The 25,760-nt window shown below is 35.6% G+C and overlaps 1 protein-coding gene and 1 long non-coding RNA gene across 24 annotated transcripts in view; both read left to right on the top strand.

Annotated features, from left to right (window-relative positions):
• Positions 1–14,469: 14,469 nt before the first annotated feature.
• LOC147846685 (uncharacterized) overlaps positions 14,470–25,760 on the top strand; it is a 165,456-nt gene continuing 154,165 nt past the window's right edge. For 5 of the 22 annotated variants that reach the window (XR_015476212.1, XR_015476209.1, XR_015476224.1 and 2 more), the window contains exon 1: positions 14,664–14,820. This is a non-coding gene — a long non-coding RNA (uncharacterized LOC147846685). Of the gene's footprint in view, positions 14,827–25,760 lie in introns of all 22 variants that reach the window. The other 17 variants (XR_015476226.1, XR_015476217.1, XR_015476216.1 and 14 more) reach the window with 8 other exon arrangements.
• The window catches only part of ubn1 (ubinuclein 1), a 192,149-nt gene continuing 181,104 nt past the window's right edge, over positions 14,716–25,760 (top strand). For both annotated transcript variants that reach the window (NM_001446735.1, NM_001446736.1), the window contains exon 1: positions 14,716–14,826. The gene's annotated coding sequence lies outside the window, so the exon portion shown is untranslated. The remainder of the gene's footprint in view (positions 14,827–25,760) is intronic.

Genomic DNA, 25,760 nt, shown 5'->3' with positions numbered 1-25,760 from the left:
CTATTAGGTTCTCTCTCATATGCAAACTTCAGAAGTTTAAAAAAAATGCACCCCTTAAGGAATCTCTTAATTTACAACTTAAATTAATCTGTTAAAAATATAAGTAAATATAAGTTTTTACTTTTAAATTTAGGCGCTTGTTTCTGCCACCTTTTGTTTTTCTACACTTAATGCTAAAAAAAAGTGTGTGTGCATGCATGTATGTTTATGTATGCATGTTTATATAAATATGTGTGTGTGTGTGTGTGTGTGTGCGTGTGCGTGTGCGTGTGCGTGTGCGCGTGTGTGTGTGTGTGTGTGTGTGTGTGTGTGTGTGTGTGTGTGTATATATATATATATATATATATATATATATATATATATATATATATTGTGTGTGTGTATATATATTGTGTGTGTGTGTATAGAGAGAGATTTATTTATATATGTATTTATCTATTTAGAGATTTATTTATTTAGATATTTATGTATTATTTTAGATATTTTTTATTTAATTTGATATTTATTTGCATAGTTAGAGATTTTTAAAATTAGATATTTATTTAGATATTCAGATTTACTTTATTTATTTAGATATTTCTATTAATTTAGATATTTATTTATTTTAGATATTCTTTTAAAGAATTACATAATGCATTATATTTTTATTTTATTTTTTTAATGCATTTTATCCATCCATCCATCCATCCATCCAGTTTCAGTTAAAATGGTTGTATAGGTCAGCGCTAGTGGTGAGTGTGTTGATCCACATGTATTCCGGTGCTCATGGCGACCCGAGTTCGATTCCCACCTCGCGGTCATACGCCGATCCTTCCCCTCACTCTGCTCCCCATACTTTCATGTCAGTACTCTCTACTGTCCTATACAATAAAGGTAAAACCCCCTAAAAAATATTATTACAGAAAATGGTTCTATAGTATAATATCCAAGTTTATATTATATCTAAAATGCAATTCTTTATATAAAAGTATACCAGTAATACAGTAAGAAGTTCAGGATCATAGTTTAAACGACACGTCATTTGAAGTGTTAATATTGAGTTCTATTTCTATTGTGTATATTTAAGGCATCATAACTCCAGCCTTCAGTATCACATGATCTTTCACAAATCATTCTAATATGATTGTTTGCTGCTCAAGAAACATTTAAGTTTTTACTGTCAATTTTGTTTAGTGTAAATTTGTCAATTAAAAAATATAATTATCTATACTTATATTTACTTTAAAAAAAAAGAACTCATACCAAGATCTATGAATATAGCCATTAGAATAACTTTCTATATAATGTTTAAATAATGTGATTCTTGTAACTTATAGTGTAAACTTCTAGAAAAATAATACAGCTGTACTATTGACTCAAAATGCCTTCAAGGCATAGTTCCCCAAAAACTGAAAATTGTCATCATTCACTCACCCTTTACTTGTAGCAAACCTGTTTGACTTCTGTTGAACACAAAAGAAGATACTTTAAAGAAAGCTGAAAACCTGTAACCATGGACTTCCTCAGTATCAGTTTTTCCTACAATGGAAGCCAATGGTTACAGGTTTTCAGCTTTCTTTAAAGTATCTTCTTTAGTGTTTAACCTAATAAAGAAACTCTGAAATCACTTGAGGGTGAGTAAACAATACATTTCAACTTTTGGGTAAACTATCCCTTTAACAACTGAGTCAACACCTTTGAAAAACATCTAGCTGTGCAGAATCCCATAATAACCTTAAGTCCTGGTCTTATTTTGGGGATTCCCTGTGAAAGTCTCTGTACACACTCCTTGTCTGTGTACTCTCTCACCTGGCCGTCTTAATAATGCATGTTAGCATTCGTGCGTCCAGCAGTACGTTGTGGGCTTCTCATGCATACAGATTTATTCCGCTTCTGTCTGTGTTTGGCTTTGTTGCTCGTTGGAGAAATCTGCTACGACACAGATTACAGAGCATGCGAGAGCACAAGAATAGCAATGCTAACATATGCTAATGTATGTGTTGACGCTCTGTCGGCGCTGATACGGCGAGTGGATTACCTGTGTTTCCTTCCATCTGATCCACAAGCGAAGGACGTCCCGCTGGGCTTTACATGCGCCTCTGCTTTTGATATGCATTTATGCTAAGAGTGTTTGTTTGGTGCTGATTCAATTGAGCCATGAATGTCGGTTTGCTCGAGTGATGCTGGATAGTTTGCGCCGATTATTTCGCTTGTAAAAACGAGGATTGTCGTCATTTGCTTACTTTCATTTTGTTCCACGCTTGTTTTTTTCCCTTTGTTGATCAGGGAAAAAAAGATGTTTAGCAGAATGTTAATGCTGCTCTTAAAGTGAACGCATTCTGAAGCTCTACTTTAAAATCTAAGTATTTTTGTAATTATTGAAGAAAGGAATTTTTAATTGATTATACAGTATACACACTTTAAAGTAATACGTAGGCATACTACATATTGGGGAATGTTACTTTTCAAAGTAATGCATTACAATATTAAGTTACTTTCCTAAAAAGTAACTAGTTGCACTACTTGGTTTTTATGGAAAGTAATGCGTTACGTTACTTTTGCGTTACTTTTTCTGACCAGGCTGAAGCTTGATCTTTTTCAGACGTTGCAGGGATTTTTTTAAATAAAGGAGCTCTGCAAATAACAGCACCATATATAACATTTACACCTTTATTTACTTAAAAAAAAAAAACACATTGCAAAATAATAATGTCCATCGCTCTCCACTTTTCGTGCGCGACACCTCTACATCCTCGGGCAAAATGCTGGATCCATTACTCTGATCTGTTCCGGGACCTCGCAATTCACAATTAAGCACTGATTATATTGAACATCATATAGGCTAGAGTAGTTATACTGACACTGTTAAACATTTTTTTGAATGCACAATGTGTTCACTATGAAAGGTAGCCTCACTCTTTTTATTCATCATTTTGCCGCAGCTCCGCTCTTTTTATTTTTTTTTCTTGCAGTCCCGTGAGCAAAATGTAGCCTGCAGGTTAATCATTGTACCCCAAACAGCGGCACCTTTGTGAAAATAAGAGTTAGAATAATTATTATTAATGAATATTACACCTGCTCAATGAAAATCAGATGATTCACTATAATAAATCTGACATAACTTGATCAGAAATTTAAAAAGGGGAGAAAAAGATTGAGCCATCAATAGTAAGTAAAACTGTGGTTATAAGAGTTGCAGATGATAGCGCAGTACTTATTTTTTATTCCAAACACACCAGAAGAACCATTTTGGTCCAGTGGTCAGCACTTTGTGTTATGATGCCACTGACCCAAGTTTAATCCTCATCTGAGTAATTTTTTTTAAGACATATAATACTGTTTGGGTTACTTATATAGGTGTACATTTTTTGTTTGTTTGTTTTTTTTGTATGACCACCGTGGATATCTATAAAGAATTTTGCACAGAATATATATTCAGATATTGCAGGAAAGGACATTGTGACGTTTTAAAGAATACTGTTGGAGATTTAGCTACCCTTTAATGTTCTCATATTTCTGAAAAACATTTGGGCCCAGTTTCACAATCAGGGCTTAGGTTAAGCCAGGACTAGGCCTTAGTTAAATTAGGCTATTTAAGACACATTTATAAAAATGGCCTTAAAAAAACATTACTGGTGTGCACCTGCAGACAAAAAAATGACACTGACTTATTTTAAGACATCTCTCCGCAAGTTTTTTTGAGTTGAGACAGCTCAAACATGCAATTTAATCTTGACTAGCCTTAAACCTTGTTTGTGAAATCGGGGGTTGAAGTTCTAAAGCAGCTGTTTCCTTGAAAAAGACGTGGTAGTGTCATTATAAACTGAATTGGAAATGACTTTATTTTAATGTAGTCAGTCATGAACAGGTGGGCTGGTCTAAGGCTTGAAACTCCAGGGCTGAAAAAGAGTCCCACTCCAGTGTAATCATAACTTTTACAATGTGATATGATCATTTAAATGATGTGCACTGTTTTGGTTTCACTTTCTCTGCCGAGCGCGGCTCATGTCATGGCTGCTGTCACATTGTTCAGTTTGTTCAGTAGTAAACAAACAGTCCGTCAGCTCGTGTGATTTTGCAGCCACGACTGCACTGCATGAAGACAGAAATTAAATTTTGGTAGAATTATACCTTATAAATACAGTTTGTGACACTTAACGCCATTTGGAGGGGTCCTTGTTGCTGAGCAACAAATATAATTCAATGTGAAGACTTGTGGGACTGCCTGTATGCTTCTCTCCTGACTGTGAAAATGTAATTGGCCGAATTGTAGAAAAGCTGAATTAAGATCGTGTTGGGTCGAATCGAGATCACAACATTTTTCCGATTAATCGTGCAGCTCTAGAAGTTTTGCACATTCACAGAAAAAAAGCTTATGTGTCTGCATTGCAAAGGTAGACAAAACCTTCTGAATTAAAGGAAAATGATTTAAGAAAGAACGCTGTGGAAAAAATGCTGGGTTCCACATGATCAATTTGTGTTCGTACAACAGGAAGGAATTAAGTTAGCTTATTCATTTTTACGAATTTAAGTGGATTGAACGTAATTAAGTAATCTCCAAAAAACTCGATTCAAGAATTCACGCTTAGCTGATGGTTGATAATAAAGTGTGTTTGGCATGCTATCCCGGGAGAGAGCCCTGACCTCAGAATATCCTTGAGCTCGGGGCTCCCTCTCGTTTGAAGGGTGAGAGGAGAGTTTGAGCTCAGGTGGGTCTCGAACTCCCCCTACTTGTGAACTGATGTATCTGACTAAAAGTTGCTTTAGGATGCTATTTGAAGAAGTTAATTTACTTATGGTGTATGTTTTTTTTTTGGACGGTGGGAGGAAACCGGAGAAAAATGCACGTGAAACACGGGGAGAACATGCAAACTCCGCACAGAAATGACGGCTGGCCTGGAAAGAGCCGAATCAGCGGCATTCTTACTATGAGGCAACAGTGCTAACTAATGGGTCACCGTGCCGCCCTATCAGAGAAGGAAGAGTAAAGGTGGAAGGGGGTCATTTTTTAAGATGAAGATGACTGGAGTAGAAAGCTCGGGTAATTTATAGTGTGTCAGTATTCATCTGATTGATGAAAATATGCGGAGCTAATGCGGTACCAGCTGTGTTCAATCATCAGCACGTGATCCTCTTGAAGTGAAGTTTATTTATAAACAAATTTCGAAAGGATCACGTACTTGTGATTGTGCACAGCTGTTCCAGCATTAGCTCATGACCAATTATCCAGTCAATTGATTTCCAACTCACTATAAATAACCAAAGTTTTCTTATTTCAATATCTTCGTCCTGAAAAAGATATTGTTGCCTCAGAGCAAGAATGCCCCTGGTTTAATTCCCTTCTAAACCAGGCAACATTTGTGCAGAGTTTTGCTCGTTTTCCCCGTGCTCGCATGGGTTTTCCCTGGGTCCTCCGGTTTCCTCCTACAGTTCAAAAAAACAAGCACCTTAAACAATTGATCCAAAAAAATTTATAGTCAAGCTCTAAGTGAGCAAATCTCTACTCAGCCATCCATATCTGACACTTAGCTACAAATAAACAAGGTGGAGTCATTGAGATCTGCCTGAGCTTAAACTCCCCTCTCGCTCTGCAACGGGAGGGAGCCCAGGGCTCGAGGATCTCATAAGCTCAGGGCTCTCTCCCGGGACAGCATACCAAACAAGCTTTATTATCAATCATCAGCTAAGTGTGAACTCTTGAAATGAGTTTATAAATAAACCACACTTGTGTTGTTTCACCTCATTTTAAAATAATTTTTTGAGTGAGATACTATTTAACTATGTTTTTCGGCTTGTGATTTTTGTGGCTAAACATTTCTTTTGGAGGTTATGTTTGTAAAATTCTGAATGGAGAATTTCTCTGCAGGTGCCTAATTTTAAAGCGGTGAATAAATGTGTGTAATTGTTTTCTTTCCGTGGGTTCTCTGTGCTGAGTACTGTAATTTATTGTCGTAAATGCTTTGGGTTAAATGAATTAAAGCACGCACACACATACGCATGCAAGACAGAATATAAGCCTCTCATTGTGTGCAAGCAGATTTCTGGGAAACACATTAGAGATGGAAAAGCCATCTACACTGACCTGGAGAGATAGTCCGTGTCAGAAGGCATATGCAGAGCTACACACACAAATATATTAGAGCCAGCCTGGACTTTGAACTCCAAACTTTCAATTACACAAACACACATGATGTATTTGATAGCTCAGTAAAATGGCAAATGCCGTGAAGGGTTGTGAGCAAACTTTAAACATAGTGTTCTATTTTCTATTTTTCAGTTTGCAAAAATATAAAGGTTTACAAGTTTTGTTTTGTTTTTACACAGGACAAAAAGAACAGTCCTTCAATTTTGTTAACTCCTTAAATTTTTTTTTTGGCCCATGCTTGCATTGGATAATACACTGTCACAACTCTGTCAGTAATAGTAATAAGCAATTAAAATAATAATGATAGCCTATGGATAAAAGATCGACCAGATGGGAATGATATAATGGGAATATATATATATATATATATATATATATATATATATATATATATATATATACTACATTTATTTATTTATTTTTAGTTGTAAAATCTGGTTGTAGATTTTGTCCCAAAATGCATGAGCACATATGAAATATAATAAGTAAAAAAAAGTCTTATTATATAAACTATTTTATTTAAATTATTTACTTAAACTCTTGCTATATATGGAAAAAATGGCAGCACTTTCACAAAATCTCCGTAATGTAAACTCAAAGTAAAATAACTATTGTAGGAAGCTAATGAGCAATTACATATATGTTATGTTTGCAGCACCAGCATTTTATAAGATGACATGTCTGTGTATATACTGGCAGTAGCAGGTGTCAGTACTTGCTCTGCCATAAAAATAAAAGCAGCAGCAGCGTAGCAGCTCTATACTGCCAAGACCAAATACATTAACATTTTCAAATACATATTCATTACCATTCTAAATCCCAAGAGTGTTCATGACAGAAATAAAATTTCTTGTGACTTGTTAATTAAGTCTTGTTGGTTCACCAAAACTGTACTGCTCATTCACTATTGCAAAGTGTGGCCTATAGTGATCAGAGCACAAGCTAAGACTTGTTGAACCATTGTCATATCCAATTTTCCAGCTTTATCTTTTCAGTCACAAAGTGGTGAAAAGACCAAAAATGAAAAATGCGAGTGGTGCTTACTGAAGCTGCCTGAATTAAATATATGTATTGTGTTTCAGAGTGAAACATGACACTGTTCTTATGAGCATCTACTGGTGTTTTCAAGGCTCATGTTGTTGTACAGTAAATGCTGCTCCATGCAATTTTCACTTCTCCATCTGCTTTGATTTTAGGTATCGTTATTCACAAGACAATGAATAGAAAATGTCTCCCTGTAGTGTTCTGGTGGTTTAATGTCTGTAAATAAACTAATTAAAGGTGTGGTTGACCCCAAGTGGTCCAAAAATGTACAGTAAGCAAGCATCAGTACTCTGTAAGCACTGACTTCCGTGTGTTGCTTTTCAGTTGAGCTTTCTTCAAAGTAGCTTCTTTTGTGTTTAAGATAAAAAGTACTCAAAGGTTTGAAACAATGTTAGGGTGAGGACATTTTCATTTTGGGGTGAACTGTGGCTTTAAGACCAAGTGTTGCTAATATAACGGATCTTTTAAAGTAGCAGTATTAGTATATTTAGTTTTTAGCTCTTTATTTATTTATTATTATTATTATTATTATTTTATTTTTTAATTTTTTACAATTTTAAATAATGTATTTTTTGCAATGAATTGTTCTTAATTCTTGCCGGTTCATTCCGCTGTGCACTCGAGCTGTCACTGGGGTGGTACCTTTTCAAAAGGTACACATTTGTACTTAAGGTTTCATATTGGTACCTCAAAAGTATATATTAGTACCTAAATATTTTAAGAGGAACACTTTTGTACTTTTTAGATATACTAATATGTACCCTTGAGGTATTAATATAAACCTTTTAGGTACAAATTTGTACCTTTTGAAAAGGTACCAACCCAGTGACCGATCTCCTTTATTTCTGAGAGTGTGGCAAACTCTGATAGGAAAATGGATAATTGAATGTTCTTAATTCTTCCTCCATTTCTTTCTTCTTACACATTATTCCTTCTTACACATCTTATTCTATGGCCTAAAACGTAACGAGTTTACTAGATTCCCATTTGTCTCGCATTTTATAAGTCAATATGATATTTTTGAAACTCTGAAAAATCACAAGTCTGATTGCGTAGAAAAGAGGATTTATTCAGATCCGTATAGGTCAAGGTCAGCTTTATTTGTATAGCACTTTAAAACAACATGAATGTTGGCCAAAGTGCTTCACAGACATGGAAAAATAACAAACAATTAGAGAAAAAGACAGTAATAGTACAATTAAGTTATTTTAAAACATATGTGCAGTCTGTCCTTAAAAAAGAAATCTAAGATTTATTTATAAAACAAAGAGAAGAGACTTGACAGATTTAAAAAAAAAAAAAAAAAAACATGTAGGTGAAACTCTAATTTTCTAATAGTAATGTGTTCCAAAATTTTGGAGCATAAACTGAGAAAAATCTGTCTCCTTCAGTTTTCAAGCAGGATTTAAGAACAATTTTCCTCATTTATATCTAATTATTATTATTAAAATTTGTGTCTAATTGTTATTATAATTATTATTTAAAAAATAATAATTCCTTACATTTATATAGCGCTTCTCTGGACACTCAAATCGCTTTACACATTGGGGGGAATCTCCTCATCCAACAGTGTGCAGCATCCACCTGGATGATGTAACGGCAGCCATATTGCGCCAGACCGCACACCACACACCAGCTGATTGGTGGAAAGAAGACAGCGTTGATATGAAATGATGATGATGATGATTAGATGGCCATGATGGACAGAGGCCAGTAAGCAAATTTGGCTGGGATGCTGGGGTTAAATTCCCCTACTTTTTAACAATCACAGAGAGTCGTGACCTCGGTTTAATGTCTCATCTGAAAGACGGCGCTCACTGAGCAGTATAGAGTCCCCTTCACTATACTAGGGCGTGTGGACCCACACAGACCACAGGTTGAGCGCACAGCCCTGCTTAACTTCAGTGGGTGACCATGTGAGAGTTGCAAAGAGCTAGCTGCCGGCAACACTAGTATTACAAAACAACAACACCCCTGTTTAAATACATTATAAAAACATATTCATCCATAAAAATAAAATTCATCCAGGTTCTAGCTGCGTTCTGAATGATTTTGAGATATTAAGCTTCAAAGTATTTGCATTCCATATAGCAAACAGTACGTGTGGAACTTTTTTTTTTTATTTATAAAAAGTCTTAAAATGTAAACAAATGTAAAAAACAAAACAAAAAAAAAACATTGTAAATATGTTGTCATTTAATAAGAATATGTCAATAACTCAATTTTGACAAAAATATCAGATAGAAACTTATAATTCTAAGGTGATGGTGTGTCTGGGCAAGTGCACAAATACAGTATCGTTCATCTCTACTTAAAGGGATAGTTCACGCAAAAATAAAACTTGTTGCAAGCATGTTTGAGGTTTTGTTTCTTGTGTTGAACACAAAGGAAGATACACTGAAGAATGAAAAACAGCTCTTGACTTTGTTTTGTTTAGTTTAAACTTGGCACAGAAATGAAATTTGTCCTTAAAACTGGATTTAAGACAACAATTGCAAACAATCACACAATAACAACACTCATCAAGACAACAACTTAAGTCAAAAGTTTAAAAAACAAATCAGCCCCATACAAACTACTGCAGATCATTCTTGGCAACCACCCCATTCACTTCAAACAGTGATTCGATTTAAAACAACAACTGCAATTGGGATAAATGGCTTTTTATAAGCATTTCTTCAGGCTTTAGGAATTCTAAACCTGCGTCCTGATGGTAACAATTCAAACGCTGAGTGAAGGGGATGTGTTATCTTTAAAATTTGCACTTGTTTTTTTCCATAAAGGAGTCAAATAGAATCTGCAGCGAATGTTGTGACCAGTTATCTTTTTTGCCTGATTGATAATTTTGATTAATGTCTTCTTCTATTTAAGTGTTGTGTTACCAAACCATGAAACAATATTATATGTGAGAACACTCTCTATGAATGACATATATGTCATGTTTAAAGTCTGTGTACTAACATTAAAACGTCTCAGCTTGCGGAGGAGACTAAGGGGCTGACTTGCCTTCTTATAAACCGCCTCTACATTACTATTACAATTTAGCTTATTGTCAACAATTGTGCCTAAATACTTAAGATTCGAAACCTGCTCTACTATTCGTCCATTTATGATGACTGGTTTATAAAATCTAGTATCCACTGCTCTTGTTTGACTCCGCAGTCATAGCTCTTTTGTTTTTCCTATTTTAAGGTGTAATGAACTTTTGCCAAGCCAATCTGTAATACTATTAATATATTTAAAATATAAGCAGCTATTCATTTCTTCCTGACAGGAAATCAATGCCAGATCATCAGCGTATTTTATAAGAGTCAGATTATCATTATTATTGCACTGCAGTGCATTAATATGTATCGAAAATAAAATAGGGGATAATACACATCCCTGAGGTACTCCTATATTTAAAACAGAGCAGTCAGACATAACAGAATTAACACAGACACGTTGTGGTTGGTTTTAAAAAAAATTCTCTGATCTGTAGATGTCTGAACTACTTACTCCTCAATTCTGAAGACGTTCTAAAAGAAGGTTAGGTTGAACAGTATTTAAAGCACTTCCATAGTATTTTTTTTCTACCTGCTATTGATGCCAATGGTAGTTTTGTCCAACGTTCTTCAGAATATTTTGCTTTGTGTTCAACTGGAGAAAGAAATGACAGTTTGCAACCATTTGTGTTTGAGCAAATGCTGAGGAAACTTTCACTTTGGAGTGAACTATATCTCTTTAATCGCTCATCCTTGTAGGATATGAAGGAGACTGACACAAGTGAAACTCTCACCTTTTCTCTCTTTCAGCTTTCTTGCCCTGTGATCCTCACTTTCCACTTTTATTAGACCTGTATGTGTGTGTACTCTGTTGTGTAATTCAAAGCGTCTGCGTTTTCGCTCTAAAGGTTGTGAATCAGCCTCATTGACGCGAGTGTCAGAGTGCATGAACAATTTGTCATTTGTCTCTCTCGATGTCGCTCACACATTTATAGACTCTCCAGAGCGATAACTCAAAATCATGGTGAAGAAGGACCAGTTGCCAAGCTTAACATGGCGCTGGAATAATTATCGCTTTAAAGACGTGTGTGTGTGTTTGTGCGCAAACTGACGTCAGTAGCAAGTGAAATTTGTCTTGATATTTTAGTTTTGTGTGCGCGATTGAATGTTGTGGCTGATGTGTGGTTCGTCGGAGACCCGACATGAGAAGCCGGGGTCTGATTTTGGACCTGTCCGTCATCGTGACTATCATTCACTGCTGACGTTTATGACTTTATGACTAAACATCTCCCAAAAACACACACTGGCGTCACCACACCAACAAGGCCAGGCCCAAAATGTGACAACTTCTTCAAGAGTTATTCCATCCTGTATTATTCCACTTTATGATGTATTGTCCCATAAGTCTGAGAAGAAATGAGAAGACGTCAGGGTTTTTCCCCAATATGCATGTTCATTTAGCAAAATGAAGCAGATTGTCCTCCTGTTGGGAGTTTGAACTAATTTATAGCAGTGTAGTATAAATGGAAGAACGTTAGCTACTGAGAAAGAATGGTTGCATTGAAGAAATATATTATCCATAAATGAAAGCCCAAGGTGTGTTCATGTTTGACAGATTTTGCTTGAATAAAACAAAATTTGGTGTGATTTCTCTGTTTGGTTCATTTGAATATGTGTGAACGCTGCCAACAGAACCCTGAAGCACTCAAGCGTGAGATGCTGAAACGGTTGGAATTGTGTCCTTAAACATTTAAGGTCCTTTAAATATTTTAAGTCATAAACATTTAAGGTGATTTGACTTGTGTCCACAGTCATATCACCCTGCAGCCCAAGACAGTTACTCACTGAAGCTAAGCAGGGCTGAGCCTGGTCAGTACCTGGATGGGAGACCACTTGGGAACACTAGGTTGCTGTTGGAATGGGTGTTAGTGAGGCAAGCAGGGGGCGCTCAACCTGTGGTCTGCGTGAGTCCTAATGCCCCAGTAAAAGTGAAGGGGACACTACACTGTCAGTGGGCGCCGTCTTTCGGATGAGACGTTAAACCGAGGTCCTGACTCTTTGTGGTCATTAAAAATCCCATGGCACTTCTCGTGAAAGAGCAGGGGTGTAACACCGGTGTCTTGGCCAAAGTCCCTCAATCGACCCTTACTATCATCCACATCCACCAAATTGGCTCTATAACTGTCTCTCCACTCCACCAATAGCTGGTGTGTGGTGAGTGCACTGGCGCCGTTGTCCTGTGGCAGCCGTCGCATCATCCAAGGGGATGCTGCACACTGGTGGTGGTGTGGAGAGACCCCTCTCATGATTGTGAAGCGCTTTGGGTGTATAGCCATACACAATAAATGCACTATATAAATAAATATTACATACATTACATAAATACATGAACTACAACAAAAAACAGAAATGTGAAAAACATCTAGAAAATCTCGAAGGCAGGTGCTCGATCAAAAATAAACGTTTGTAGCAAAAGAACAAAAGAAAATCGGCACACTGCCACTTTAGCTCTCAAAAGTCTTTAATATCACTCACACAATGTTTCAACTGACATGGTCTTCATCAGGTAAAGCATTACAAATGGGAGTACTCAAGAAATCGTGAAACAGCACATCGCACCTGCAGTCAATCATCACAATCAGCCAACAAGCCAGTGCACAGGAATATTTAAATACAACAATATACATATGACAATATAAGATACATACAGAGCATTAAAAAAAGATTAAAAATACAAATCCAAAATTTTACTTTCTCGGAGACAGAGTATACAATGTATAAGTATAGCGCATCACACCTGCAAAAAATTATCTCATCAATCAACCACAAGGCCAGTGAACCAAGGTAACAACAAAACATGGAGCAATGATTACAAAGGTTCATTATGAATCAAAAATAGGGCATGATGCATGGCTTTGCACAGGCATGTTGTCGTTCATTACAGGCTTCAGAAGCTTCTCCTTTCAGTGAATCTAGCTGGGTGACGGAGAACGTGGAAGTGATGTTGTTTTGTAAGTTTTCAGCTTATAAAAATACTATGACCTATATGCAAATACAATAAAATTTTGGATGTCCACCTCATTGTTTTGGATGCTCTGTAAGATCCATCATAGTTAGGCTATATAATCACACAAAAATCTATATAATCATATAAAGTATCTGTATAGTAATATATAAATCAGTTTTTTATTGTTGCATTTTTACTTGACATATGAATGCCAAGCAAACCACAGCTTCATGTATTATTTTCTTGGACCAGACCAAGCAAACCAAAAGAACCCAATTACAAATGTGAACACCCTTTACACTCTTATTAGCTATGTTTCCATCCAAAAATGTGAATGAACTTCATGCGCAAAACTGGATTATCGCATAATAGCCGTGCAAATAAAGCAGCGTTTCCATCCAACAAGTCAAAGCGAACAAAATCGTCACTTCCTGATTAACTGGCGCCAAATATCAACAGTAAAAACTGAATTTGCTGCAGTAGGAGAAGCTGCATCAATCTTTTTTTCATCTGATAAATGACTTGACAGACGCTCTAAATTCCCGATATCATTAATAATATAGAACACTAATACTTAAAGGGTAAGGTGTTTTAGAAAGACCAAAACAACTGTTCAGATGGTTTACAGTGTGCTCAGCCTGCTGGTTTGTCTATTCACACAAATTTTCATCATCACATGATCTCTTATCACAAAATCACATGACCTTTTTTAATGCGCATACTGAAATTTGTGCGGTAAAGCTTCCATCTGGTAATCAATGAATATTGTTTCTTGCACATGACCACACAGAACAAAATTGTAGGCATCCAAAGACTTTCAATGAGATAGTTGTATATTTCAGGTTGGATGCTTGGCCATTTCGTGTCATCCAATATCCATTGGGATCATAAAATCTGGGAGATTTTATCCGGGGTGCGTGCGAAGTGAAGAGGAATTCCAGGAGTTTTCCAGGAGACAGAACAATATGGGAGATGGGCGGGAGATGGGTCTGAAATACGGAAGACTCTCGGGAAAAACAGTAGTGTTGCAGGTATGATTGGGAGGGTGCTATCGCAAATAGACCTGTCAGACAAACGCTGCTCAATTTAAAGTTATTTTTGCCAAATAACTGTGCTTATCACTGGTTAAAAAGCTGCTATAATACGAATAAAACATTATGTAAATAATATATAGCCTAAAATGTAATCAATATAACTTATCTCTAATACAACAACAAACTCCATAGGCTGCCGCATATATGTCATTCCCTCGCCATAAAGCACTTCTGTATCTTTTCTGTAACCTCGCTGCGCACGCATCCAGAATGTTTACAAACCGGCAATGTGTCTATAAAGATTTGGAACTAGGCTACTTGAATGCGAGTATGGTTAGTTTTCATTTTTGAGTGAACTGTTTCTTTAAACTGCGGAGATTCAATTCTGTGAGTCTTTTGTATTCTAAACCGTCCGAACGAACTGATTCACTATTTAGATGCCCGTTTACCACGAGTCGATTCAGTTGAATGATTCCAACTGTTAAACGCTGTATAAATGAGCGGGAAATTTCAGACGAACACACAACACAGAGATTGTTGAGGAGGATAACAAGGTTTTTGTCGCAGGATTTGTTTGGGTCGACTGCTCGGAGCAGCCAAAGACTTTGAAACGCCAATGGTACGAAAGTAAGTGTAAGTACATAATGTATTAGTTTTTATTTTCTTATTTACTGTGTCTGTGCTGTAGCAGTATTGCACAGAAATGCAATGGCGGTTATCTTGAAATCTCGAACTGGAGGAAAAAACAAACGCCGCCATTTTTGTTAATGTTAATTTATAAAATGAGTAGAAATGTAACGCAACGCTGTGTGAAACGCACTGCTCAGGAAAAAAAACAGAAACGGATGATGGATTTATAATTTTCATACTGTTGGCCATACATGACATACAGATATTCAGTGGCCTAGTAAGTGATAATAATAATAATAATTATTATTATTATAAAGCCCTTGCTCTGAAACAATCATGTAAACCAGGCGCTGCTCGGAAATGGCTTTCTTTGCTCTGCATCAGGTGCACAGCACCAAGAAGCTGGGCAGTGAAATATGACCTTATATTTTAATGACACATGTCTAAGAATACTGCTGATTTACGTGTTTATTTAATTTATACATACACAATGAATGTAAGCCTGCTAACTGTGTGTGGTTCAAATGATAGAATATGTAAACTTTGTTTATATAATTAAATAATAATAATTAAAAGCCTGCGTGTAAGACTTTTATTTTGAGGACGACGTCACGAGCGCAGATTTGGTTGACCAATTAGAGGAAAGTGGGCGTTTCAGCACCGCCTACATGTGTAAAATGAATTTTAAAGTCGTATATCCGTTTTCCTACCCTAAACCAAAAAACGAAAATCCAGCCAAAATCTCGTTTTTTCGTTTTCTCGTGAGCAAAAGAAAAACAAAAAAAACGGCCGTTTTCTCCATTTCCTTTATTCCGTTTGAAAATGGAAAACAAATGATCAAAACGTACACGGACCCTTTTTACATCTGTGCACCCATTCACACAGATCTGCCATTTGCTTGAAATATTGCAGATTATGACAAGTTTTGCTTGCTACACAACTGAAAACGTGCAAGATATAATACAGTTTTTCATTAGGAACTGCAGTATTATAAAGCAGTTGTTCCCAAAGTGGGGGTCACAGAGGACTTAGTGGAGCATCAGCTGTCACCACAGAAAGTGAATGAAGTCTACTTTAGTGAACAGAACCTCCATACGCTGTAAATAACAGTTAATAAAGTTGTAAAAAACATTCAGTTTGTGGCACAGAGTGATCGTTTGGGAGCTGTGCGGGAAGCACGAACCACACTTTTAGTGAAAATGAAACCAAAACTGTGCGTTTCATTTACAAAATCATATCACATTTTAGAGTAATGATTACGACAAGAATTTGACATGTTTTTTTCTTTCATAGCGAACAAAAGATGTTGTGCATGAAAATTAATTTTTAACAGTGTCAGTTTAACTACTCTAGCCTATATAATGTTGAATAAGATAATGACAAATGTCTGATTTTACCAGTAAAAAAAAGGGTCAAATAATGTTGTCAGTGACAGATTGTAAGCATATGTCTCAAACATAATAATTCAACATCAGAATTATAAATAGTTGTATATTCTGATGTCATCACTTTACTGTACATTAATGACCAGGACATTTAAAGTCTGTTCAAGTCCACCATTCCAAGTCTATACAAAATTTAGCATTTTAACCAACATTAGAACTACACATATATTGCTGTTTTACCATCTGTTCGAGAAATAATATTAATAATAGCCTACTCATATTTACCTTTATTTTACATCTATAGAATCGTGAGAAAATTGTGATCTTTATTTTAAGCAAAAAAATCGCAATTCTCATTTTAGCCAGAATCGTGCAACTGTAACATATATATATATATATATATATATATATAGATGGGAACACATATGTGTACAACACATATATCCCTCATATATATTAGGGATGTAACAGTATCAGAATTTCACGGTACGGTAATACCTCGGTATGAATGGCGCGGTACGGTATTTATTGAATCATTTACAGAAAAAACAAAACTAATGAAAATACCCCAAAAAAAGTGCCAAAAGTGTCAATGACATACAAATTAGCCATCTATCTGTAAGTTTTGGAACAGGAACTTCAATTTTTCAATTTTAATAACAAAAAATTATTAAACCATGTAAAAAAATAAAGTTTCAATTTAGTATTGTTGAAAACTCATCACATTTAACATTTAATCACTCACTCACTCACTTAGATAGAGATGGGTTTTAAGGAAAATTATCATATAACTATAATCTGGTAAAAGCTGGTATCTCTGGGTATTTACAATGTCCCCTGCAACAGAAAAAAACCCTCTCATTTGGGACTGAGGTTTTTGGGACAGAGATATGACTTGGCCCAGGTTGACAGCAGTGGGTAACGTTGTGTATTGTCTTTCCCCCACTTGAGAGGACAAGCCATGAGTGAGATAGAGGTCTCTTTGTGTTACAAGTCAATGTCTCCATCAATCTGAACAGTGTGCTGTAATCTGCAGTTCCCATGATTGGTATTAGTCGTATTCCCCAACTTGCAGGCAAGTGCACACATCGGGCTCAACCTGTGCAGTGCACATGCCCTTTTTAGTCTTGGATAGAAAGTGCCCTTCCAAAATGATCAAAAGTGCCCCCGCGAAGCGCCAACACCGCTATTCAGTACGCGCTCGGCGTCAACAACAACACCCCCAACCGAAATGCTTCCACATGTCCGATTTAAAACCCGCTTTAGGTTCGATCACTTCCAGCTCTTTTTCATCCCCGCTACTAGCAGCACACTCCATTTCCGCATTACTGGATCTGTAGCGACAACAGGCCGCAAAGGATGATGGCCACGCCTGGGCTGATGGGAATTGTAGTTTCCGCTAACTCCCGTTCGCTTTATTCGCCTGAGCAAATTTTCTCAGAAGACCTATAGTTTTACCGAGTCATGCGACTACGGTAATATTGAAAAAAATTGCTATTTACAATACCGTTACATCCCTAATATATATACGTATATCGTGATCATGATTTTCGAAAGTATTACAGCGCTTTGTAAACATTTAATATTACCATTTGTTAAGTCTTCAAATTGAGTTTGATATAGCTCTTGGACCCGAAAGCCGCTACGCGTGACATCACAGTTAAGTGGATAGGCTATCTTTTCCATTGTTATGTTTGTAATCATGTCTTGCAGCCAACATCCTGAAGAATGCATGAATACTGTCAGTCTTTTTAATCTTGATTTCCTTTGGGTATAAATAAAATCGAAAAATCAGAGATGGTATTATTTTATTTACTTATGTATTTTGTAGTAAAACCATGGTTTTCATCAGGGATCGGTCTGTATGGTTATGAAGTGGTTGATACTAACTGAACTAAACCCTTTATACTATTATCAATAAAAGTTGTGCCAAAAAAAGATTTACAGACATACACACATACCCATTCATTTCTCGTATATCCCCATCTATCCTCTTCATTACACCATTGTCCTCTATTACCTCCTCTCTCGTTTCTTCCCCCTTTATTTTTCTCCTCTCATTACAAGTCCTCTCCTGCTTCTCCTCTTGCGTTCCGTCGTCTTGTTTCTGAGCTAACCTGATTTCAGCCCATGTAGTCTGCGCAGATAAAGACAGATCCTACTCCGTTTAGTGGATTAGATAGTTAATCACAGTATATTACAACCTCTCTGTTGGCTTGCCATTGAAGAAGAGACACCTCTCTCAGCCAAAGCACATTAGACGGCCTAATCAGATCTCCCCTCCCTCTATTACAAATTGAATGATATAATATTCCTCAGTTTTCAATATTAAAAAAGCCCCCGACCTTTTAGTTTTGCCTTTCCAACGGGCGTGTAGAACTTCATCATGGCCCTATGATAGAATTAGCTGATATCTGAGCTTCCCATTCCAGCGTGTCTTCATGGCATGTAAGCTTCCTCTAAGGCTGGCTGATTGAATTTGAGGGAGGCTACACCAACCACTTAAGGATTTCTGCACGCTCCTGATTGATTATGCCCTTATCGTATCATCTTGCCTGGAGTCGTTTGATAGGCCTGCTCTCCATACGTCTCGCACTCTCTCCTTCTCTTCGCAAGTAATTTCGCATCTTTTTTTTATGCCTTCTAGGTGCGTTTCGGACCTATTTCTCATGGCCTGTGTGAGCGAGTTAGATAGCAATGGATAGCTTGTATCCTCTCATATTGTAGAGCTAACTTGTATGCGAGAGTTATGAATGAACTATGAAAGGATGATTAGAGATGCTATTGTAAGATATTGCATATCTTTGGGATGTACAGTACTATCTGTTGGAGTTTAGATCTAGCAATGAAATGACCCAGTTTCTAACAACAGCCGGAGAGTTGTTTTGATTATTAGGTAATGAGTAGAACTTCAGAAATATGTGGTAAAGCTAATTTAGCATAACAAATAACTTATTAAATATTAGTTAAAACCAAGCAAATTCTTTTAGCTGGCACTTTTATCCAGAATGAATTTTTAAAAAGATAATGGAAACTTTTATTCTCTCAAATTTGAGTGAGAGTTGTGAGATACAAACTAAGAATTCTCTTTAAAAAAGTCAGTTCATAAATGAAAATTTATGACAAATAAATTTCAGACCCTCTGGTTTTTCAAGAATTTTTGGTGATTTTTATTTTTTGTAATTCCCAGAAATTTGCAGACGAAAAAAAAAACGCTAAAAAAACAGCTAAATTTCGCGATCTATAATTCCTATTAATAACTCCTGAACAGCTGTCCCACAACATTCTGACACTTGAATTAAATTTAATACAAATTTTTTTTCCCTACATTTATTTTCAGCAAGTATTTTTCATTTATTCAGTTTAAATCTTGTTCATTCATTTATTCATTCATTCATTTTCTTTTTGTCTTAGTCCCTTTATTAATCTGGGGTCACCACTTATCCAGCATATGTTTTATGCAGCGGATGCCTTTTCATCTGCAACCCATCACTGGGAAACACCCACACATAGCATGACGGTAATCATAACGCGGTTATGAATATATTAAAATATGTTTGTCGTAAAAATTCATAATAATAACAAAAAATACAAATTTTTGCATCTCCTTACTTCCGGGTTCAGCAATACTGCCGTTGTGGCAGGAGCATTTTGGGAAATTTTCTTACCCCTTGGTTTCAAGTGTGGTCCTAAAAAATCTTTGTTCGCAGGGCTAATCACCCCTTCCCTTAGCCCTATGCCTTCAAGCTAAAGAGAATTGGGACACCCCTACCCCTTGGCATGCACACGCAAAACAAGGGGTAAGGGGAAGGGCTAAGGGGTAGAATTGGGATTGGGATTGGGCCCAAGTCATTTTTAAACATTTTTCTTATGTTATTTATTCATTTATTATCCATAATTTAGCAGGTAAGTGCTAAACACACCGTTTTGGTGGTTTTGTCAATGCTTTTGATTGCTTCATTTTCGTAAGCACATCATTACACCTCACTGAATGCAGCTTATTCTTTAAAAAGTTAAACTTATGGTTTTGAAAAAAAAATAAAGAAAATAAAATGAGGTAGGGCAACGCAGTGGCGCAGTAGGTAGTGCTGTCGCCTCACAGCTAGAAGGTCGCTGGTTCAAGCCTCGGCTGGGTCAGTTGGCGTTTCTGTGTGGAGTTTGCATGTTCTTCCTGCGTTCGCGTGGGTTTCCTCCGGCTGCTCCGCTTTCCCCCACAGTCCAAATACATGCGGTACAGGTGAATTGGGTAGGCTAAATTGTCCGTTGTGTATGAGTGTGTGTAAATGAGTGTGTGGATGTTTCCCAGAGATGGGTTGCGGCTGGAAGGGCATCCGCTGTGTAAAAACATGCTGGATAAGTTGGCGGTTCATTCCGCTGTGGCGACCCCGGATTAATAAAGGGACTAAGCCGACAAGAAAATAAATGAATGAATGAAAATGAGGTGGAGGGAATGAACCTCGTTGTTTTCTCAATGCAAGTTCCTGTATAGATTTTATTTTATTATTTACAAGGATTAAATAACTTCTTAGAAACCACCTAGCCTTATTTACCACCTTATACCACCCTCTCCTTATTATGTTGTTATGCTTCACGTACTGCATCTTTTGTTTGTTTGATTGTTTCTGTTATCCTCATTTTTCAACAGATTTGGATAGATGTACTCTGGAAAACCCTAGCACCATGGCAAAATAATCAAATTACCTTTAGAAAATGTGAAAATCTGTGAATTTTAATCTTTACCTTTATGTGAACCTTGCGAGCATGTGTGTGTATGCCTGGTTATGAACCCATCAGTGACCGGTGTGTGTAATTTGGTGTGCATTTTGCCTGTACCTGCATGTGCATGCATGTGTGCATTTCATGGGGTTGAGACAGACCTTCTCTCCTCGCCTCGGCCCGGGCGTTAATTAGTACACAGATAATCCAAAACCCACTCAGCATGTCAACAGACCGAGTTGGAGTCTGTCACTACAAGGCAACACACTAATACACACAGGTGTACACCTTAAACATACATTTACACAAACTGTATGCAGACTTTAAAACACAGCTCTTATCTGACTCTTTTTATTTTAATATAATATTTTTTTACATTGGTGTATTTGTGGAAATTACATTCACATCCCATTTACTTATATGCACTTCAGGTTGAAAACCGGGCTGCTGTCTATGAACGAAAGCATTCTTATGTCATATGAGTATCTGTGTATATTTTGTAAGTGTTGTTTACTTAACATACATTTACTCATAAATTTTACAGATTTACAAATTAGGGTTGCACAATATATAATTTCAGCTTCGATATTGCAATGTGTGTGTCCACAATAGTCATATCACTGGATATGCAATGTTAATTTGTGATTATAATCGATCAACAATTGAGAATACATGAGATTTGTGGAGTCATTGCAACGTATAACCATAAGAGAGAGAAACTTTATCATTTGCATGTGTTTTAAAGGCGTTTTAAAAGTTTAAAGCATTTGGGCATATTAACGTACAACATTTGTTACTTTAATGAAGAATTTTTTTACTGATTTATGAATATAATAAAGACTAAACAGTTTTATTTTACGTTACATAATTCAATTTCTGTATCTGAATACTGTTTGACTCTTCGGAAAACCATAAAGAACTGTTTATTTTACTTTTTTCTTTGTTCTATTGTAATTAATCTTTCAATTATTATTTTTCATACATTATTCACACCCTTACAAAATCAACCCAACCAATCTAAATAAATGATATTTTTCACAATTAGAGCTATTCAAGTCATCTGGTAAAGTTGTATTCATATCACAATATATATCGCAGCAAAACAATATTTCGCAATGTTAGATTTTTCCAATACTACAAATAGATTGTTTTCGATTCCATTTCAGAGTACTTGCTTATTGTATAAAAAATTATATAGTTTATGTTATGAAAAGATTACATGATGTTAAAAGTGGCTACACTTTAAAACCATTAAATTAATAACAGTTTTGAAATCGTCAAATTATTGCTTGTGTAATATTTATTTAAATAATGTCTGCTGTTTGACTTCTGATGTATTTTTTGATTTACAGTATGCAAAAATGCAACATAAAATTCCATATTTGCTCTGTAATCCAAGTAATAGAATCCATACAATTTTTGTTCAGTGTTACATTAATCTTTAAGGCGCAGTATGTTGGTTTGACACCCAGTAGTTGAACTAGGTATTGGCACTCCTGGATCAAAACACACGAAAGCGCAGGTTGCCAGATTGAGGACCAACAGGAGCGAGCCTCACGATCGAGCCTAAAGACTGATTTAAACCGTGTTCTATATAAAAGCAAAGGCCAAGATACAGTAGAAGGTATATTTTCCAAATTAAAAGGACTTTTCGTTCTAACCAACTCCTCGAATTGATATTTTAGAAACGGCTTTTATTTCTTGCAGCTGAACAACAGAAAACTGACAATGATTATCTCAGGTACACCTCATGTACTTTATTCAGTGTTAAATGCTAACAATGTGAGTTTGAATGTCATTATACATGACATTTATTGCCATATACTGAAAGTAGCAGCAGATTCATCTCAGATCTTGAAAATAAAATAAATAGTTTAAAATTTTACTTCAGATCTGACTCAAAACCAACACACATCAATGATTCAGCATGTACATTTATTAATGCTAAAAAATATTAAATGTAATATGCATTAATTAGATCATAAAGCTCACCATTTGTAAAGCTCACCGTGAGTGAGGGCATACTTTGTGCTTCTGAATGGCTGTATTTAAATTTCAGTCATGTTTCGTCTGGCACAAACAGCCAAATTGAAGAGTCAAATCCGTACAAACAGCACTTTCAAAACACAAAAATGCTACCCAAATTCACCAAAGTAATCTATTTTATTTGGGCTGTAATCCAACTTTTATTTTATTTATTTATTTATTTTATTTATTTATACATGGACAATGTACAACATGACATGTTGTGCCAGAGTTAGCTATAAAGCTAATTTACATCTGTAGTCCCTGGGCAGGAAGTTGTAATAATCTATACAATTATTACAATCTATAATAATCTAAATGATATAATATTTAGAATCTATACAATTATTGTTCAGTTACTTTAATCTGAAACATTCTGATAGGGTGATTTGGTGCTCAAGAAACATTATCAACAATGAAAGCACTCGCTGTTAATTATTTCTGTAGAAACTGTGATGTTTCTTTCATGGATAGTGACCAGAAAGAACTATTTTAATTTGAAAGCTTCACTGTTACTTTTGATCAAATGAATGTAGTTTTTCCTCAACTGTCAACTTCTTCAAACTTTTAATGAATAAAATCAATTGTGCAATGTCATGCCACATTGACTTTATTCAGAAAAACTGCACTAGCAACCCAATAAATGCCTAAATAACCATTTGGTTATTTGTTAACTGTACATTTGTACATTTGGCCTGAGACAGTTTTTTTTTTTCCTTTCTCTTTTTTTAGTCATTACATTTGGCTCTTTTTTGCTATGGATAATTCATGCACAATAAGCCCAGGACCATGGGCCAGAGTAAATTGGGTCAGTTTTGTCTTCATGATGACTTTATTAAGACGTGGCAGGATGGTGGAGAGAGGTCAGAGCAGAATAAGAAAACATTAGTGAATTATAGGACCTTTCAAACTCACCAGCCAAGTTACACACAGTGATTCGCATGCATAATGAATAAATACAGCATAATTCATTCCACCGTTTGGACAGTGATTATTATAGCAGATAGACTTAACTGCTTTAGCTAAAACAGCATCCTTCTCTAAATGGGTCTTTTAGTCCAGTCTCACTGCTGCACAGGCTCTGGTCCAAAAGTAGTGAGCAGTCTACCTAGGCAGTATTTTAAGGTGTCTTGATGGTAGCAAAATTATGCTGACATCGTTTCAAAATGTTTTTGAAAGATGCTTATGCTCCAAAACATTAGCCCAAGATGACAGATGGCAGATGCTAACTCTCTGTTGGCTCTAAAAAAGTCAAAACCTACTAAAGACATGCAGTGTAACATTAGTTTTAAAAAAGGAGTAGATGGAGTGAATTTTGCGGCTGTCCAGTTTTCTATTCACACACAAAATGTGTGAGAGAATAGGAGTGTAGCTAATGCTGTTTACACTATATGGATGTGTAGGTTTTATATTAGTCTTTCGAAGGCTCACAAAGATATGTTTGTCACAAATCAATAATTTATTGCAATACATATGTTGTGATATGCACATTTGCAGTATTTCAGTGTACTGCACAGCCCTAAATAATATATTGGATGTAAATTGAAATATCAAAAAGGTTCCCATGCCGTATTGGGAAAGCACTGTAAAATGTAATAAGTTGATCTTAAACATTAATAAAACCGATTGCCTTTTTATGTCCAAGTAAAGTAATTTTAGGCAAGCATAACATAAAACATTTTGTATTTACAACTTCTTAATAAATTAAACTTAAGTACTGTTGATTTAAAATAATTAGATGTGTTAACTTCTTATTAGTGCTCACATTACTAGGAAAATATTAGGAAACCAATTGCCTTAAAATGATCAAGTAAGCTAAACTAAAACCTTTAAGTAAAGACAAAAACTAATACCTACACTTCTAAAACATTTTTATTGTCTAAATATAGTACAACAAACAGCTATCATTCAATCAGGCATTACATAAACCACCCTAACCAGACTATACACATCTTTAAACACAGTTATTACTTATCAATTTACTAATTTTAATATATTATATAAATATATTTATAAATTTTTAACATTAAAGAATTGAAAAAGCTATCAGATTGATTATGCTAATGTCTGATTTTTTAAAGTTTTAATTCTTCCACCTGTTTCCTCAGTTCCCTCATCACCATTCTCTATCATTAACATGCTTTTGACATATGACCACTCAAATGTTGTAAATACATATTATTCTAAGTTAAGATTACTTAAATTTATTTAGTTTAACAACTTAATGTGCTAAAAAGTTGGGATTTGTTGAAATATTGTAAGGTGAACAAGCTTATTCATAAAGTTAACTGCACTTATATTTATTAATGAGAACCGTAAACACTTTGTCATTAAATACACATTAGGTTTATTTTTTTCCTTTTTTTTTTTTTTTTTTTACACTTTTCATTTACACTTGATATTTTATTTATTTTTGTTTAAAATAGGTGACTTTGTGATCTATTATGTAAATATAAAATAAGAATGTGTACAGAAATATGTGTCCTCAAACTCATGTAAAAAAGTAACTGATGCAACACATTTCAATTACTTGAATAATTGTTATTTGTAATTTGAACTGGCCATTGGTGCATGGAGTCAATATAAATAGCCTCTGCCAGCAAGTGTACAGTTTGCATCTATTGTATTGCATCTTTATGTACTGTGTTGATGATTATGCAACACAGGCTCATTAGAAAAATGTGCCCTGGTGTACATTTTTGAGAACTGTCAAAAATGTCCTCGCAGATACATACGGTGCATCCTGAAAGTATTCATAGCACTTCACTATTTTCCCATTTGTTTGTTACAGTCTTATTCAAAAACGGATTC

This window comes from Danio rerio, chromosome 1, assembly GCF_052040795.2.
Source record: "Danio rerio strain M-AB ecotype USA chromosome 1, GRCz13ab, whole genome shotgun sequence".
Lineage (NCBI taxonomy): Eukaryota > Metazoa > Chordata > Actinopteri > Cypriniformes > Danionidae > Danio > Danio rerio.
The sequence above is the reverse complement of the archived record's forward strand: the minus strand, read 5'-3'. Positions and strand labels throughout refer to the sequence as shown.